Here is a 19,595-nt window from a genome sequence, read left to right on the forward strand (position 1 = left end):
CAAAAACAAAGACAAAATAAATGTTATTTGACCCATAAGCATCCCAGTACAAAACAAAACAAAAATTTGGAAAAATTAGAGGAGTTGGAAGGTTTTGTTTTCTTTGTTTTCCAATGATATGAAACAAGAAATCCTGGTTTGATGAAGCAAGGACCCTTCTAACAATTGAGCACTCATGCCTATTTTTTTTTAAAAAAAACACTTCCATTCTGAGTTGATATTGTCACACCTACCTTGTTCTCAGGCACCTTTAGGAAGATCTTAAGAGTTTCATTTGTTGATCTTTCGATTATACAGACAAGGGAGGATTGTGAATAGTCTAATTGTTCCCCACCTAGGCGGAAATATGTTTCTTTTTACCCTTTTCAACTTCATGGTCTCCTTTTAACATTGTTGAATGGTTCATTAGAAGCTTAGTTGGATAAATATACACTAGACTGAGATGAATGCTAGAAACAACGTTCATTAACAACAGAAAAGAAAATAAGAAGGTACAGTGATTTTAAGAGACTGTATGTGGCTGAGTCTGTGTATATCTTAGACTGGTTTTTCAAAACTTGTCCCTGAAAACTAGAGCCAGACAGACTCTATTTGCTTTCCATAATATTCTTACTTTTATAAGCCCAAGTTATTTTGTATCACTTCTACATCAGTTTGTAATTGCTTTGAAAACGAAGTTCTCATAAAAAGATACATTTTGCATGCATTCTCTTAAACAAACACAAATTCATAAATGATTTTTCGTAATGTATGCCTTTCCCTGTGTTGTTTTTTCTGTTATACTTTCCATAAAGTAAGTGTTTTGCCATTTTTTAAAAAATAATAAAACCGAATTGCAGAATTCAGAAAAATGCAAAACTGCCTTCCAGTTTAGTATTCAGAAAATGGAAATTAGGGTGAGATTTTTTTTTATTCAGATATGAACCACATTCATACATCCCATCACTGAACAAACTGATTAATTTATGTTTGTTTTCCTCAAATTTCTGAATTCTATAAAGACATACATTTCAAGTATTATTTATGTACAAGCAAATATCAAATCTTAGGAGTTTGTGAAGTGCCGTGTTCTTGAGGATCTAACAAATGTAGTATACATTCATCTGCTTTGTTGGTAAAATTTATAATGATAACTGTGAGAAATGGACAAGATATCTGTTATTATTGACAAAGAAATGGTAAATTGAGCCTTTGTTTTTGAAACTATCTCAAACTCGGAGGCATCGCCATGATCACCAAGGGGCCTCTAAGCAGCTCCCAGGGGCACAGGAAATAGAGAGGGAGGGAAATCTCTCTGGAGTAAGATAAGGTAAGACAGAGCCAGTTTAAGGTGGCTTGACCTGTCCAAAGTGATACTTAGAAGAGATCTTGTAGGAATGAGTGAACTCTTGCCCTCCCAGCCTTCATTACCATTACAAAAACCACACCCCGCATAGCTAATCACCTATTTACCATGAACATGTAATGTATGTAGTATGTAGTATGTAGGGGTCTGTAGAAGGGGGTTAATATGAAATAGGCGGTCGTGTAGAGTGTAACTTGGAGTACTTGGACCAATGAGGAAACAAGAAGGGATTTATGGCCGGGGGTAGAGATGTTTAAAAACTGCTGAGATCTATGTTTCGGTGTGGACTCCAGCTTGCAGCTTTTGAGTTCCACCAGCCTTTGCAAATGCTTCAATAAACTTTACTTCTGACTAACCCAGAGAAAGACTAGTGAGTGCTTGGTTCGCACATAACCAACATTGAACATTGTACAATGTGTACTTTAAACATTTGCATTTATGAAGTAGCTTGGATAAATGACCTAGAGTTAACATCAGAAACACTTATAACTGTTCATCACCCAGAGTTATAAATTATGAGTTTAATGCTTTAAATAAATCAGTAAATCCCCAATATACTCCTATATGCCTACAAAGTGATATCTCATGACAAGTTACACAGAGAGAAGAATATACCATCAATTCCTTGGATTATATTATTTATTTATGAATGCTGTTTTTATTGTATTTTAAATGGTTTTGTTATTATTGTTGTAAACCGCCCAGAGTTGCTCTTTGAGTGAGATGGGCAGTGGCTAAATTTGAAATATAAATAAATAAATAAATAAATAAATAAATAAATAAATAAATAAATAAATATTATCTTTCAATAATATCCATGGAAGCAAGGAAAGAAAGAGAAGAAGGAAAACATAATACACATATCTGGTATCTATATTTGATCCTTTTTGGGAAAGGATAAAACTAACAAAAAATCTGCGATCTCTTGCTGAAATGCAGTGTCTCACATGGAAATACCAAGAGCTCATAAAAAGTTGGCAGTTGTTCTCACAGGGCAATCTTGTCATTAGGTGAGATTCTGCCTTGACACCTGGAGGCTTGAAAAGTCTGCCGATCCCTATCTAGTTTCACTCTCTACTGCTTTTGTATGTATCAGCAGTTTGTTCCATCTAATTTTTCCCTGCTTTTCAGATTAAAAGAAATAGACAAGTCATACACAATTCCCCTAAAGCAGGGTTTCCCAAACTGTGAGGTGTACCTCCCTTGGGGAGGTGAAGAGTCCAGGGAGGCATGAAGAAACTTTTAGTTGTACATTGTCACAATAAATCCACCTTTCCCAACGTTTTATTGTATTGTTTTCATCGTTCATTTGTGTTCATTTTGGTGTTTGAATTTTTAGGGTAGGTGTGTACATTAAGATTACACTAAAGGGAGGTGTGATGGCAAAAATTTTTTAAAATCCTGCCCTAAAGTGAACACTCAGAATACTAAAATATACATATTTAATGCAGTTTTTGAGAACCAGATGTCCAAATTTAGGGGAGGTACACAGCTTAAATGCAAACTTTGTTCCAATACATACAGTAGTTTGGGAATTAGTTTGGTCATTCATACCTAATACTGAATGAATAATTGGGTTGAGCTTAATCAGACATGAATTGTGCAGGCCTGCTCTAGGGAACACAGGTAATATATGTATATCTGAGGTTATGTTGCGGGGGGCAGGGGGGAGAGAGAAGGAATATATTCTGCTCTTATCTGAAAAGAGTAATGAATTTTTGCAAGTTTAACAAATTTGTAGAAGGTACTTCATTGCTGATCTTAGTGTCAAAGTTAAAGTGCCTCAGGAGCTGTAGGACATATCAGCCATTGAGATTTCATTACTAAGTCAAAACCAAAGGCCAAACCACAGTTTAGGAATAGTAAACTAGGAATAAGAACAGAAGAGCAGAATCAGAAAAAAAAAATAATAATCCAGGAGACACAGTCAAGGAGCAGCAGGAATCAGGAAGAACTGTAGGTACAAATAGGGCCAGAGATCAAGAGAACCATACTGTACTGCCTGGGTAAATGAACTTAGTCCAGGTTGCTAAGTATGCCTATCTGCAGTCAGTGGCTTCCACATGGAGCAGTGGCCCATAAATCCAAGCAACCTTTAATATATATATTTGTATCAAATTCTAAATTTCATTTCAATACAATTTCAAGTCCTGCACTCTTAAGTGCAGATATTGTTTAGGCAGTGGCTGCCATTCAGCAGTTCCTGAATACCTCATAGACTTTTCTTTTGATTACATCAGTTTTTACAAGTAGGTCCCTCAGCCACTCAATTTGGTTGAGTTTCTATCTTAGTGGCACATTTTCTCTTTAATAATCTATTTAATTTATTCCCAGAGAAGGAGTAGATCTTTCCATTTTATTCTTAACTTGCTAGAGAAGATAGTCAATGCAAAGAATTAAAAACAAAGGCTTGGTCCCTTTGGTATAATTATTTCAAATGCATGCTTTATGCAGGAAAATATAAGAAAAATCTAGACAAGGTATCCTGTCTTGGGACAAAGGAACAGAAGAACTACGATGTCTTCAAATATTTTTATATTTGAAAAGGTGAGGCTGTGGGCATTGCTTTTACTTTGATTTTCATTATTGTTACAACTAAAGCAGTGTTTTTGAGATATACTAAAATTATCAAAACCTTAGGCTATCCCAGGAACAGGTGTTGGAAGAGATTGATGATAAAAGCTAAGGATGATCTTAAAAAATATGTTATTGTTTCCAATAATGAATCTAAAAATAAATATATACAGAAACACATAAGAGCATTAGTAACCAAATTGAGGTTTATATCTTTTCATGTTTTACTGTTAATAGCTTAACTTCTCTCTAACATTATCTAATGTGATGCCTTTACCCTTGAAAACTGATATCATTAGGATAATGGAATTTGATTTGTAATAATAGCATAGGACAAAACTGGTTCTATAATGTGGTGCGAAATCCTTGCAGTGGGTCTTAGACTGAATTGTTGCAGATGCTGAGAATCAATGGATGAGCTGGAGAAGACATCTGGTGATTTATAGAGACCAGATTTCTTTTGCGTTAAAGTCTTTAGGCTACAAATTCTATGTATAAAGAGTATCCCGAGTGAACTCAGTAGGATTTACTTATGAATAAATATGTATAAGATTGTACAGTCAGAACCAAAGTTCTCCAAAACTGACACAAAGAAAACATAGAAAGTTGCTTTGTAGAAGCATAGAATCACTGAAGAAGATATTTGAGCCGCTGAGTCCTATCTCTTCCTCAGTGGAGGAATCCTGACTAAAACATCCCAGACGAATGGCTGTCTAGCCACTATCTGAACATATTCAGTGAAGAAGAGCCCATCACTGGGTAGTTGGTCCTATTGTCAAATTGGTCTTATTGTTAGGAAGTTTTTTCCTAGCACTCAGTTGGAATCTGCCTCCCTATAATTTAAATCCATAATTCTGTGTTCTGTCCGCTGGAACAAGAGAGAAGAGATCTTTAGCCTCTTCTATGCAATATCCTTTCTGGTATTTGAGATGTGCAATCATATCTCCCCGTAGTCAACTTTTCTCCAAGCTAAACATGCTCAGCTTATTCATTGTTTCTTCATAGGTTTTCGTTTTCTAGTCCCCTGACCTTTCTAGTCCCCTGACTTTTCAAAACATGTTCCATTTTAAAAATCGTTCTTAAATTGTGGAGACTGGACATCATACTCAAGATAGGGACTGACCAAAGCAGAAGAGAATGGTAGGACTGCTCCTATAATTTTGAAACTATACTTTTCTTGATGCAGGTCACAATGGCATATATACCTTTTTACGGCCCTATCACACTGCTGATTTCAAGCAGGAGGCAATTCTCTTTTATGTTGACATCAAGCCTTGACATCACATGTGGCTGAGAATGCCGTAGCAACTGCAAATACGTTGCCAAGGAAACAGCCTTGTGCTCAGCAGGCAAGACCAATGAGGATTAAGCATTGCTATATTCTACTAAGCCTTGGTGACCTTATCAGACAGCAGCACAAGCTATTTGGTCTGCACTCCGCAGGTATCCCTGTGTCAGGAAAAAAAAACCCAACAATGTGCGGACTCGACTGACAACTGCACGTCGTGTGACTGAAAGGCTGGAGGCGGATTATTCGGACAACTGACTTCTCAAAGTGTAAGTGGCATACTTTTTTTAAAGAAAGTAAAACAAAGCTACAAACGACTATTAAGCAATTAGAGGCAATATATGTGTCTGCATTCAGTGAGGGCTGCTGATTGCAACTGAAAAAAAAGTATTTTGCAAAGTATGAACACTTTTGCTTTCTAAATAGGGAATCTGGGCTTTGAAAGCCACATTTCAGAGAGTTTTGTGAAGTAGAGGTAAAATTAATCATTGGAAGGCAGTACTTAATCCAATATGATACTGTTTCCTTCCCCAACTTTATTGGTCTGAGACCATAAAGAAATGGTTTGTATTGTATTCCTGCTCCAACTTGGTGTCCTTCAGACGCGTTAGGCTGCAGTTCCCTCTTCTTAGCCAGTTCCTCCAGCACATGTGAAAAACCGTATATTAAAGTATTGGGTTAAGGTACTGAATCTGATTGTAGTAAGACCAAATAATATACTCAACTGCAACAGAGATGTTTTTCTTCTGAGAAAACACATAATTGCTGAAATAAGCTTGTAGCCAATATTCAGCACCAATTTATTTCAACTTTTTGGTGAAAAGGCACTGAAATGTAAATTAACTGCATTATCATAGGTGGAGAGGTGTATGTTTTGCTGAAACAAATGTGATCCAATAATATCTGATTGCGGTATTCAGTTACAGCATAGATGCTTTCTGCTTTCCTTGTGATGTGTCAAAGTTTTAGAATTGCATGTTTGACTTTCTTTGTACTTTTGCTCTGCAATGGGGAGAGTTTTTTTTTTTTTTGGTCTGCGCTTAGTCATTGCTGACCCTGCAGTGACTGCTTGGACGAATCCTTGCAGTTTTCAAGGCAATTGTTTTTCGGAAGTGGTTTGCCAGAGCCTCCTTCCTAGGGCAGAGCCCAGCTGGCGTGCGCAGGAGGCGGGGTTTCCGTTGCTTCGCGCCCTTTTCGGGAGCGCGCGGTTTTTCGTGCTTACCAGCAACTGCTCCTGACTCCTTTTTGCAAGGCGCCGCCAGCATTTTTCCTCCCACCGGAGTGAGAGTCCCCATTTATCTACTCACGTGAGTTTTCGAACTGTTGGGTTGACAGGAACTGGGGAGGAAACAGGAGCTCACCCTGTTAACGCGAAGGCTGGACTCGAACCGCTGAAGCGTCGACCATTTCTGGCCAGCAACGTTCAGCGTCATTACTAGTTAAGTGTCACAAGAATGCTTTGTAGACAGGGTTCACATGTTGCTATAGCCATAATATGGCTTAGGTGATTATTCTAATTTGTAAACCATAATTTATGGCTTCACATTTTGTTAAACCCCGCCAGTGGTAGTTTATTAAGCAAAACATGGCTTAGCACAATAGATGAAACAGATTACAGTAGGATCTAATGTCATTCAGACTGTCTTGTCCGTTCTTGTGTTACATTTCCAGTTGGCAATCATTTCTCCATAAATAACGCCAAGCAGAATTTTATGGGCTACAGAATCTTTTGATACTATAATCCCCCTTCCAATTTAATCTATTATACAGACGATGATAGAAAGCCAGATGTTTGCAATGGGAACATCAGAGTTAAACACTTCAAAGTCCAATTGATTTCAAAGAGCGAGCTAATCTCCATTGAAATGAGTAGGACTGGGAAGTCCTTTGTGGTTGGCTAGGTTATTGTGATATTATATTTCTTAGTAAATCTGTTAATTTTAACTCCAATTAAACATGCCCTTGTACTGTTGTTCATGGCACAAAATATGTTGCTTCTACAAAAAAGAAAGTCATTTACAGAGGGTATTTTCCCTTTTCTAGTTTAGTGATTGTTCTGATGTACAACTTCACTGTATGACATCCTAGAATTGAACATCTGTCTGCTATATGCAACTTAACAAACCCCCAGAAAGCCATGAACTTTGACAATTTACTTCAATCTTTCAGCATCCCAAGTACAGTATTTCAAATGTAACTCTTACTTGCTATGCATATTTTCATTATGTTTCTTACTTCATTTTATTCATGTATCATAACAATGGGTCATCCTGATAACCTGCATTTAATCCATCTGCATGTGGGATAGGAAAATAATTTCTGGAACATACAGTAGGGTTATATCGATATGCAGGCAAGCACACTTTCATGCTTGTAATTTAGAAAGCTAAAATAATTTTAAAAGAAGTCTAAAACAGCTTCAGGTCAAACAAGTACCCACAATACTAATCAAATTGTTTTTTTCCAGCAGTCTACATAGAAGGTGTTGTACTGAACTTAAACATGATAGTTTTGGAATTGGTATTATGTATCTCCAACAAGCCATATATTTATGGGTTAATTAGAGATGTCCTTTTTCACATGTCATTTTATTCATAAAATACATTTTAAGACTAATCTTCCAAGATTTTTGCAATTAAAAAATAGGTCAAATGAACAGTTATAAAACATCGGTGGCAACATGCTAAAAATATTTTGCCCAATGAACTGGTATTGATTATTATTACACCTGAAGATGTGCCTTCCTTCCTCTCTGTTTCACATTGTAAAACAAGTGCTCAAAACCATTTTTTCCAACCATTTTTTAGATGCTCAAAACCATTTTTAAGTAATGGTAATTGTTGAAAGAAACAGTGCCTGCTTTCTTTTATTAACAATACAAAAACAATTGGCTGCTCTAAGTTTTATGAAAACTTTCTAGGCATTCACAGCATTAAATATAACGGTCAATTTATTAATAGAGAAAAGCATGAATCTATTTTTTATAAGGTATGGTCTGTTTATTCTAATTTTCTTTACATACATAAAGCATCCAGAAGTGTCCAGGGAACTGTAATTCAGATTCTTATTTATGGTTGCTTTTTTTCCCTTGCCTTTGGTTATACAGTTCCATAAGGAATATATTTAGGAACTATATATAAATATAAATATAAAGTCACCGAATTGAGATGTGTCTCCATCTTCTACTTTTAAATTCTCCAGGGACATCTGTTTGATATACTGTGAGAAACCCTACAGATACCTAGGTGGACTAAGATAACAAACAGAGAGCCAGTTTGGTTTAGTCACTAGACCAGTTTGGTCTAGTCACTGGTTAAGGCACCAGGCTAGAAACTAAGAGACTGTGAGTTCTAGCCCCCTCTTAGGCAGGAAAGCTGGCTGGGTGACTTTGGGCCAATCACTCTCTCTCAGCCCAACTCACCTCACAGAATTGTTGTGGGGAAAATAAGAAGAGGAAGGAGTATTAGTATGTTCACCGCCTTGAGTTATTTACAAAAATAATAAAGGCAGGATAAAAAAAATCTGGAAAAAAAACCTGACTGTCAAAGTCTGGCTCTCTTAATTTTAACAGTAACTTGGCTTGTTTACAGCTATAAGTAAAGTTTTGCAATGAGATTTTGTTATTTTAAATTTTCTTTTAAAAGATAAATGTTAAGGGTGGTTGAAAAGGTTGCCAACTTCTGACCTAAGGCAATCATATACAGCAATGTTACCATTGTTTATTAATATGTGTTATCTATCTGTCTGTCTGTCTGTCTGTCTGTCTACCTACCTATCCATCCTTTACAGACAAGCCCCTTTCAAGGATATAGGGCTGACCAGTACATGAGTGAATCTTCTGACATGGGCAGCAGACCAAGAAAAGCAGTGAAACGTGAGATAAATCTTCTTAGATCACCATTGCAAAGCAATACAATTATTGCATTGCAATACAAGATAATAAGCTTCATATACGTAGTTTATTTATATACTGGTTCAACAGTGTTTGCTTTTTTTCTCTCAGTAATTGCAGCCTGGTTAGAACTATCAGGGAGATATCAGCTGGGAAGGGAATATTTAAGACTCCCTTCTTGAAACCTCTGCTTTAAAAAGAATAAGGTCCCCCCCCCCTTTTTTTTTTTATCCGCACTCAATCATTACCGATTCTGCGGCGACTGCCTGGAAGAGTCCCTGCAGTTTTCAAGGCAAGGTGTTTCAGAAGTGGTTTGCCATTGCCTCCTTCCTAGAGCAGAGCCCAGCTGGCGAGCGCAGGAGGCGGGGTTTCCGTTGCTTCGCCCCTTTTTCGGGCGAGCGCGGCTTCCGCGTTACCACCAACTTGGTCCCAACTCCTTTGCAAAGCACCACCAGCATTCTTCCTCCCACCAAGGTGAGAGTCCCCATTTATCTACTCACGTAAGTTTTCAAGCTGCTGGGTTGGCAGGAGCTGGGGAGGAAGCAGGAGCTCACTCTGCTGCGTGGAGCTGGGCTCGAACCACTGAAGTGTCAACCATTTCTGGCCGGCAACTTTCAGTGTCATTAATCCTAAATAAACAGAAACTTCTAATGTGATGGGTAGAGACTTGCATCCTATGTGGTTCAGTTGCTGTAACTAAAAAACTGAAATAAAGTACACCACCATTTGAAAATCAAATAATTTGGTATAGCACAAGTAGGTTATAGCACTGAGATGACATTGTTTGCGCTTCTGGATGATCTGTGGTGAGATTAGGATGGTGGTGGTGCATCATGGCTTTCATTGATCTCTCAATGGCTTTCAATATCTTTGGTCATGGCATCCTTCTGGACTGCCTCAGGGGCCTGGGAATTAAGGTCATGGCATTACGGTGGTTCTTCTCCTTCCTCTGGAGTCAGTTACAACTGATGTTGGCAAGGAAAAAGAGGTCTAGTCCTAGGGCCCGCTGTCCCCACTCCAATTTAACATCTACATGAAGCTGCTGGGGGAGGTCATCTATTGGTGTGGGGGTTAGGTATCAGTGTGCAGATGATATCCAGTTATACATCTCTGCTTCTGCCCAACCAAGTGATGCCATCATGGTTCTTTCTCAGCATCTGAAGGCTGTGGGGGCCTGGATGGAGAAGAACAGGTTTAGACTTAACCCTAGCAAGACTGGGTGGCTATGCATTTTAAGTCGCCCAACCTGGGGACCTTCCATCATTAGTTCTGGGTGGTGCACAGTTTGGGGGTCCTCCTGGATTCTAGGCTCTTGCTCAAAGAACAGGAGTAGATGCCATCTGATGGGACCTAAGAGGTATGCCTTCTTTTTCACTGCCCTGTAAAACCATCCCCCTGCCCCAAGACCTGGATGACCCAGACCCTGCTGGCCATTCATAAGGCATTGGGGATTTGTTTGTCCCTCAGGCATTGGACTAGGATGTTAGGTGAGCCTGTTTTTAAAGAATTTAATTGGATGGATATGTGAGTAGCCTCAGCTATGATGTGTTTTTAGTTTTTGTTCCGTTATTTTTTGCATGTTGCTTTTAATGAGAGGTTTTAATGAGAATCACATTGTAAGCTGGGAAATCATGTAAAATAAATGAATGAATGACTTCCATAACTGCAAGAAATGCCTGTCCCAATTTTTTATTTACACAACCTTTTTCTGAATATGAATGAAGCACCTTTGATAGAGGAAAATGGACACTAAATGTAAGTAGTCAAACCAGTGTGATTCTTACATACAAACAATGAAACCAAACCCACACATAAATTCTAAAGAGTAAATGGATAGAACAACCCTTTTTTTCTTACTCGGATGAAGGCTTACATATCTTTTTTAGATAATGCAATTGCTACATTGCAGCTGTTGAAGACATCACCAGACATCAGTTTTGGCTTTGAATGCCCTGAAATTTTATCCATTTCAGTGAGACATATACAGAAAGACTCAATCTTGGCCTGGATTGTGCCCTAGGCTTGCACTCTGCAGAGGCTATCAAGTGTAGGATTCAGTTTGCCATACCACTCATCCACGTATTTGTAAAACTTTCAAGGTCATGTCATACCTGAAGCCTGGTTGTCACCTCCTACAGTTATTCTTCTTAGCCTAAGGCAACTAAAAGTATAGAAGTGAATACCTGTTATCCTGGGTAACAAACCTTAGTTATCTCAGGTACAGACGTTGTTGAAAGACCATATATTTATCACATTTTTATCCTTACCCCAAGAAGCTTCAACATATGACTCTCTCCCATTATTCCTTCTTAACAATTACTTGAGGTCGTATAGAGTAAGAGTGAGTTTGTTGTCCATGGTCACTTGTAGCTGAACTAAGGTTGCCCAGGTCTTAATTCAACATTCTTCAACACTATACCAATGACTTATGAATTGGTAAAATGATCATGACAGTTATTTGAGTTAATATCTATCAGCACAATTTGCATACTGTGACAGTGTTGATAATGTGTTTTGCAGATGAAATACTTCCTTTTTTCAGTCCTGAAGCTCCCAGTCATCATCTCGATTGGTTAATTCCAAATTATAGAATTCTAAAAGGAAGGGAGAAATAAATCACCATTGTTGCTCTCCATATTCATTTCATTTCATCAGCTTTGAGAATCTATTGCCCCCAAAATATACACTTCAGTACTTACTGTAGTCCTGAGTGCTCATATCAAAGACAATTGACTAAAGAATACAGTCCTGAAATTTACACCGTTGATTCTAGCTCTGTTCTTTGAATCAACCAAGAAAAAAATCAACTTTTGCATATCGGCCCTTCTAATATTTGAAGGCGTATGGTTCATGTGACTAAAGCTGAAGAAGGGCTGTTGCAGAAATGAGATTTTCAAACTCTCCATGTATCATAAGCCTACATCGCTTGTTGAATAAGAGTATTCCAGTAGGAGGAATATGGCATGAACACTTCTTGTTTCTCCAGTTCCCAAATGTTCAAGCATTTTTTGTTTTATGTGTAATGACTCAGGTGTTAGTCCTTCTGAATACAGTGTAGGTTATGTCAAATAAGAGGCAGGATCACACTCCTGGACATGAGCATATACATCAAATCTGGATATGCACCGACTTCAGCATTTGATGCTGGATATGAAACTATCACCTCATTTTGACTTTCACTCACCGGCCATATTTCAGGAGTACATCAATGGCAAATGCTTCTCCTTCTTCCTGGGCCAGTAAAGATTTCCAAGTATTTCATGAGCATTAATTCCAATTAGCTAAACAATTGGAATCAAAATATCAAAGAGAGAAAAGCAGCCAGACATATAGAAAAAGAGGGTAATGATGAGAACAGGAGAAACTGAAGGATGTAAAGAATGGCCTACAGGATCAGGGAGAAGTTCAGGAACAGATTAGGAACAATCTATCCATTTTTATAGCAGTTTGTCTGGACACTTTCTCTTAAGAGATGCAACTAGTATGGCTAGTAGTCCTAATGATGGAAGATCCCAGGTTGTAGAAAGCAACTCTCCAGATCTCTTCTCTTGCCTTCCCACTACAGTATATGTACTCTGGGCATGTTCACTTAGCATACCTATCCTATACACTCTTACTGCATAAGTGGACAGTTACTTAATTTGAATGTAATGTGGTTGGCTTTTTTGGTTAATTTTAATATACTTAATATACTTTTGTCCACAAGAAAGAATTCATAAAGATTAGAAAAGAAATTCAATGTGATGGGGAAAAAAACCTTAAAAGCTACATGGCAAAATCTCTGGCACAACTTTCTTTGTGAAGCAAAATAAGTACAGAACATGTAATTGCATATACTGGCTAAATAAGGTATGATCACTACCATAATGAAAGATTCGTCATTTCTTTTCTATATTTATAGAGGGTCCATAATTAAGCTGGGCTGTCAAATGTTTCAATTTATGCCACTTGAAAAGGAAATTATGTATACAGTGTTGAAGAGGGAACTTGCAGATTTTTAATAGAAAGTGGAAATATATTTTTCCTTGTTTCAAAAGAACTGACATTTACAAATGCTTCCAGAAAGTAAAGCAAAAATAAATCCTTATCATTTATGTTGTATCCTGACTATGAACACCATTTTCAGAACTTTAATTTTTTTCTTCTAACCATGTTTTCTTTTCATAGGTGTTTACATCATTTGCTTTCCTGTGTCCTTTAGATACTTTAGCTAAAGGCTATAAGTAGTACTTCCTTTAAATTTTTCTTAAGATACCACTCACATTTGTTTATTTATTTAGGTGTATACACCACTTCAATGGTGTATACTCCAAAACTATATAAAAAAAAGATTAATACAAAAACAATAACATGATCCAAAACAAACAATAATCATCATTATCATTCTGAGGAATAACACCCTCGGCAACAATCAGACATCTGTTACAGGATGGACCCATCACGGTGAAGGCTTTCAGAAGTAACCAGCCTTAGTACTTTTCCTAAGCACCAGCAGGGGCTAGTGCTGATAGACCTTGGGTGGAGCACAGTTCCATAGTCAAGAGGCTGCAATGGAAAAGACACGTCTTTTTGGTTCCTGATGGGAACACTCCATCAGAGATGGAACTTAAAGAGGGTCAATCCTTCTAGATTTTATTGTATGGTCAAAAAGCAGAAAGGAAGGTCAATAATGGTAATGAAATCATTAAGTCAGTGTGAACTTGCAGTGTCACTGTGCAGTTAGACATGTAAAAGAAATTTTGAATGGCTTGCTCTGACTTTTTCTGGGGCAACAAACAATGGGCTGGAGCCAGCCATCTCTTTTCTACCAATGCCTCTGCGATCTATCTGGAGTGTCAAGGCATTCAGATAAATCAAGATGGTGCTAGAGACCTGCACTTTGCTTTGCACCATAATGTTTTCCCCTCTTTTTAGTTACTTGAAATAAATAACTGCATTCAGATGAAGCAAAAAACTTCACAGACATCAAGAGAAGTATTTGCAGGTACATTGGTGCTGATAAACACCACATTGCCTCTCCTTAGATTAAGCTGGTAAGACAGTGGCTCTGATACATATTTTATAGCAAGCACATAATTATGCCAGTCTGGCTGATGGATATGAATGTGACTAGAGGAAGTAAAGGCTTCCTTTTGGTTTTGGTTTTGCACAAGGTGGCCTCTTCTGTATAATCACCAGTTGCATGGAAGGACTGAGGAGGGAATTTTGTATGCATTAGCCTGTATTCCACATCCTGGCATGCTATTGGCAGCATGGAATCAGCCCTGTGAATAAAAAGGAACTGCGAGTCATCTTCTTACATGGTTATGTTGATTTTCTTGGGTGTGGTATCTTAACACACCAGTTTTCTGCTCAATCACAAGTTTTGTAACTTGGTAGTTATTGTTAATGGCAATCATGATCACAGATGGGCCTTGTTGAGACATGCCTTCTATTAGCCACCCTGGGAATAGTTATGCTGAAAGTTGGGGAAGTTTATTCATCTTGACTGAGCCACTGTTTAAGAACTGAATAAATGGACACTAAAGAAAAGTCTACTGGGCACAATGTAACTTGATTTTTTTAAAGGGAAAGGGAAAAAATGAATGGATGTAGATATAATGAGCTACTGGAAAATTCCTGAAGTAGTAGTGTGGCTGCAATTTTCATAAAACTTTTAGGGACTGTTCTCTTGTGTCAAATCTTGAACAGGTTTACTTATTTATGTAGAAATAAGCCAGATCTAACTGCCTTGAACACAGGTGCTTCCTTCTGTGGCTGGTTTCATACAATATGGTGATGATCACCTACTAAGGTTCATCTGTTGTTATGCTGGGCTATGCTATGGTAGGTGCCTAATCCATTTCTCTGATCAGTCCTGAAGCAATTGTGCCAGTAGGAGAGGAAATAAAATGATCAGAAGGGGATGTATGTGTGTGGGTGGAGAAATCTTACTTGGCCTTTGAAAAAGGTTTCTTTTTCAGCACTTGTGTGCTGCAACATTATTTCTCTAAATGCCAGTGGCTGGAGAAAGAGAAATGCCATTGCCTTCATATCAATCCTAGCACAAGGTATTTTGATGCCAGAAGCAGAGTACGAAAACAGTTCCTACACCCATTCATGGGTTCACTATGTTAAAAGAAAACTCAATTGAAATATTATTTCACCCACTCTCTGGTCTTCTGCTTGAAACCACTTGGTTCATGTTGCTTTGCAGTACAGCTGGACCTACGCTGTACTCTGCTTCAATCATCTGGCTGCCTAGCACTGGAAAAAAAAAAATGTTGAGAAAATTAGATGGATCATTGGCCTGATTCAGTATGGTTCTTTTGTTTTGTTAGAATGCATATAATGTAGGGACTGGGATTAAAGAGAAGAGTCCATTTAACAATTGGAAGTGATTTCATTCAGTATCTCTCAGCCCGATTTACCTCTAAGGATTTTGGTTGTAGGGATAGTATTGGAGAAGGGGATATTATGTACATCGCTTTGGGTGCCCTAATGAAAGGCAGGGTATACAGTACCTTTAAAGCATAAACAGATGTGTGATATCCTTTGGACTATTCACTTTCTTGTTCTTAGAATCATAACATTGAAAGGTACAATGGAACTAGTCTCGTGTAACCTGTTGCTCATTCAGCCTCTGTTGAGAGAACTCCAGTCAAGGAGAACTCACTACTTCATGTGGCAGCTTCCTTGTAGAATCCATAGGTTCTGGTCTGGTCCTCTAGAACAATAGAAAATAAGCCCATTTCCTTATTTGTGAGACAACCCTTCAGATATTTGAAGACTGCTATCATATCCCCTCTCAGTTGTCTCTTCTATAGACTAAACATACTCAGAGCCTTTATTTCTCCATAGTGAGTCTTCTTCTCAACTTCATCTAATTTGTCACTGTTCTTTATGGAGTGTGGTGCCCAGAACTGGACAAAGCAGAGTATAGCAGAACAGTTATTTCTCATGATCTAGACTCTACCTAAGATAGCATTTGCCTTTTTAGCAACTGTGTTACATTGCAGGCTTATGTTTAATCCACGGTCAAGAAGGATACAGGGATCCCTTTTATATGCACTACTGCCAAGCCAGATTTTCCCCACTCTAGACTACTGCTTTTCATTTTTCTCCTCAGATGCAGAATACATTAATTCCTACTGAATTCCATCCTATTTCTTTCAGCCCACTGCTCAAGCCTGTCTAGATCTTTCTGAATCTTCTCTCCCTTTTTTTGGAATATTATCCACCCCTCTGAGTTTTGTGTCATCTGCAAACATAAGTATCCCCTCAACTCTCTCATTCAACTCATTGACAAAAAGTGCTGAGCAGGACAAAGTCCTATGGCACTCTACTAAATGTTTTCCTCCAGTAACAACCACTCTTTGTGTATGGCCATTCAGCCAATCGTGAGTCCATCACACAGTATTATCTAGCCCAATGTTTCTCAGTCTCAGCAACTTTAAGATGGGGATTTCAACTCCCAGAATTCCCCAGCCAGCAGAAACACTGATCTAGCCCATATATTACCATTTTATGAAGGGGGACATCATGGGGCACTTTGTTAAGGACTTTGCTGAGGTCCGGGTACATTGTGTCTACGACATTTCCTTGATCTACCAAGTTAGTTACTCTATCTTCAAAGGAGATAAGGTTAGGATTTGTTTGCAACAAACCTATGCTAGCTCCTGGTAATTGTAGCATGCCCAGCACAGATCTCAAATTGACATGTCTTTAGTTTTCCAGGTCTGTCTTTTCCCCCTTTTTGAAGATGGAGATAACATTTGCTTTTCTCCAATCTTCTGGGGCCTTACTAGCCAGGAGTTACTACCAAGAGCTGTTCCACAGTCATCTCCACTATTTTCTTCAGTATCTTTCTGGCCCAGGAGACTTGAATTAATTTATATTAGCTTTGCTAGACTTGCAGCAAAGGTTCCTTTTGAGATAACAGCAACAAAGCCAGAGCATGATCAGAAATATGTTCAGAACTCTCACAAACATAGCCCAATGCCTCTAGTGGAACAAAATGTGGCCCGTGATGATACCGTGTACATGTTAGTGATCACGTACTCCCAACTTCTGGCAAAAGTTATTGGAACACAAATCATTACATTCTGTAAATGTACAGTATTTGCTAAATTTTAAACACTTTTAGAATCAAAATATATTTAAGATATTTAAAGAAATTAATAAAATGGGGGGAAGCAATTACAAATGAAAGTCGATTAAAAATGTGTAATTGTTTAAGGAACATTTATGGCAGTACTTCTATTTTTGAGTTTTTTTGCTTTTACTCAAAATGTTTTATCTTCTTTGTCTTTCCAGAGCTTTTCCTTTATTCTAATCTCATTTTTCCAAGTTGGAGTACCTGTTGCTCTCCAGCTGTTTTCAAACAACTTCCATGGCATGGCCAGTGGTAAACAATCACAAGTTCCTTCTCACACATCTGCTCATGATATAGCCATATATTTATCCACTCACTTTAATGTTCTCTGCACATTTTTACCTATCAGGAAATCATTTAGGCTTGGGTGAGAAGAAAGTACAATATCAATATAATCTTGAATATCAGCCATTCAGCTGTAACTGATAGCACCATCTAATCTCTTTCAAGTGGATCTTGATTCCAAATGACTTCATGGATGCATCCATGTAGCTTTCTTGGCAGCGTGTTACTAAATAAAACTGCATAATTTGTTTTTATGTCTTCATAGCACCATTCTTGTACATTATACTGTACAGAGGATAACAGTTGGAATCCCTGCCTCAGGAATTTGCTGTCTAAATTTGGCACTGGGGAAGCAGAAATGGAAAGGAGTGCTAGCAGGGGGACAATGGAGAAAATATGCATTTATTTTTATTATTGTCTTATTGATAATCACAATAAGCCAAAGTAGACCAAGGTTTCACTGGGACACAGTGAAATTGTCCCTAGAATTGTTTTTGAAGGTTAAACATTTGAATGCTTATCTGGACCATTCAACTTGAGCAAATCATGTTTGGAGTGCTACTTAAAATATTTTGGCACCCTTCTTTCTTATCCATAAATTCTTTCTAAAGGAAAATATGAGTTACTTTTCTCAATTTTTTCATGGACAAAAAATGTATTTTGAGAGTGAAGAGCTTTGTTAACACAAGTGAACATTGAAAGTTTTCAGGAATGAAGTATAATCATCAGCAAAAATGTGTTTCATCATCCTATTTGTTTTTATTCTGAAAAGCTTCATTCATGTGCCCTTTTCATTAATATTATTTTATTTAATTCCTTAAATTCATGTTTTGTTATTCACAGTTATACAAAGAACTGATTCCTGGCAGCTGCCATTTTGTTTTCCCAAAATAATCAGTTTCTCTCATCATCAAGCAGCAGCATTTTACTGAGGTTGAAGTAGAATTAGAGCAACAGTTCTGTTCCCAGGTGGATATTACTAAAGCAATCATCTAATTTCAAGAACATGTGCTTACATTTACTTTTTTCCATTCTGCGTTATGTGCTTTATACTTTGGGAAACCAATGGACATGGACTTGGTTTTTATTAATCATTTGCAAGCCACTCTGGGAACCTTTTAATTTCAGGAGTAGAATAATGATGCTTTAAAGGATAAATTAAATAAATAACCAGGACATTCAAAGAGAATAAAATAGGAATGCCAATAATCAGCTGCCAAAAGGATCTTGGCTGCTTCTGAGGAAGATAAGCCTCTCCTGCCATTGAATGAGTAGTTGCAAATAGCCAGAGCCTCATTAAAAATAATTTGTTACTCTTACCATTTGTTTATAGAGAATGGAAACTAAACTGAATGGGCCCCATTTGGCTCAATTTTCATTTGTTATAAAATAAATGTATGCCTCCTGTTTTCAGCTTTTCTATACAGGATGTGCTAAGCAACTGGAACCATTAAGAATGCAATCTTCAAAATTGTTCTATTCGTACTGAGCCTGCCATTGATAAGGAAAGGGGGAGCTCATAGAAAAACCTAAATGAATTAGGAAAGTAAAAGGAATGATACAAGAAAACTGTTACCTCTTCAATGTGAAAAGAGAAAATTATAATTTTGCAGAGCTAATCATCAGGTGGAAGATGATCCACCCAAAGTTAGCCCTTTCAGACTAGGAATCTTCAACAACAACAACAAGAAGAGGATTCCTAACATCTTGGAATCACTTTTGGATGTTTCCTTGTGTGTTGCTGAAAATTATTTTGATTTTTTTTCCCAGCATGGTCACATCTCCCTTGCAAGTCTTTCTGTATTGCCTCATCATGATGGTGGGGCTATGTTTTTGGAGGGATGAGCAAAGAACACCCCTAGCCTAGTCATCCAAGGCATGAAGATCATCCCAGCTGCTCAGCTAAAGCAAGCAGGCACCCATACTGGGTAACAGCAAGATAGAAAGATGCTAAAGGCAGATGATCGCTTTGGTCACAACAGCAAACCCATAATTTCATACTATGCAGGAGAAGGCAATGGTAAACCACTTATATTTTACCAGGAAAACCACATGTATAATTACAATAAAATGATTG

The 19,595-nt window shown here is 37.7% G+C and overlaps 1 protein-coding gene across 1 annotated transcript in view; it reads left to right on the forward strand.

The window, feature by feature from the left end:
• PRLR (prolactin receptor) overlaps nt 1-19,595 on the forward strand; it is a 167,421-nt gene that overhangs the window by 29,055 nt on the left and 118,771 nt on the right. Inside the window, exon 2 of the mRNA XM_007426679.4 lies at nt 5,363-5,476. The gene's annotated coding sequence lies outside the window, so the exon portion shown is untranslated. The remainder of the gene's footprint in view (nt 1-5,362; nt 5,477-19,595) is intronic.

Source organism: Python bivittatus, unplaced genomic scaffold (genome assembly GCF_059951505.1).
Source record: "Python bivittatus isolate LINGU-HERP-01145 unplaced genomic scaffold, Pbiv_v1 ctg000570_np1212, whole genome shotgun sequence".
NCBI lineage: Eukaryota > Metazoa > Chordata > Lepidosauria > Squamata > Pythonidae > Python > Python bivittatus.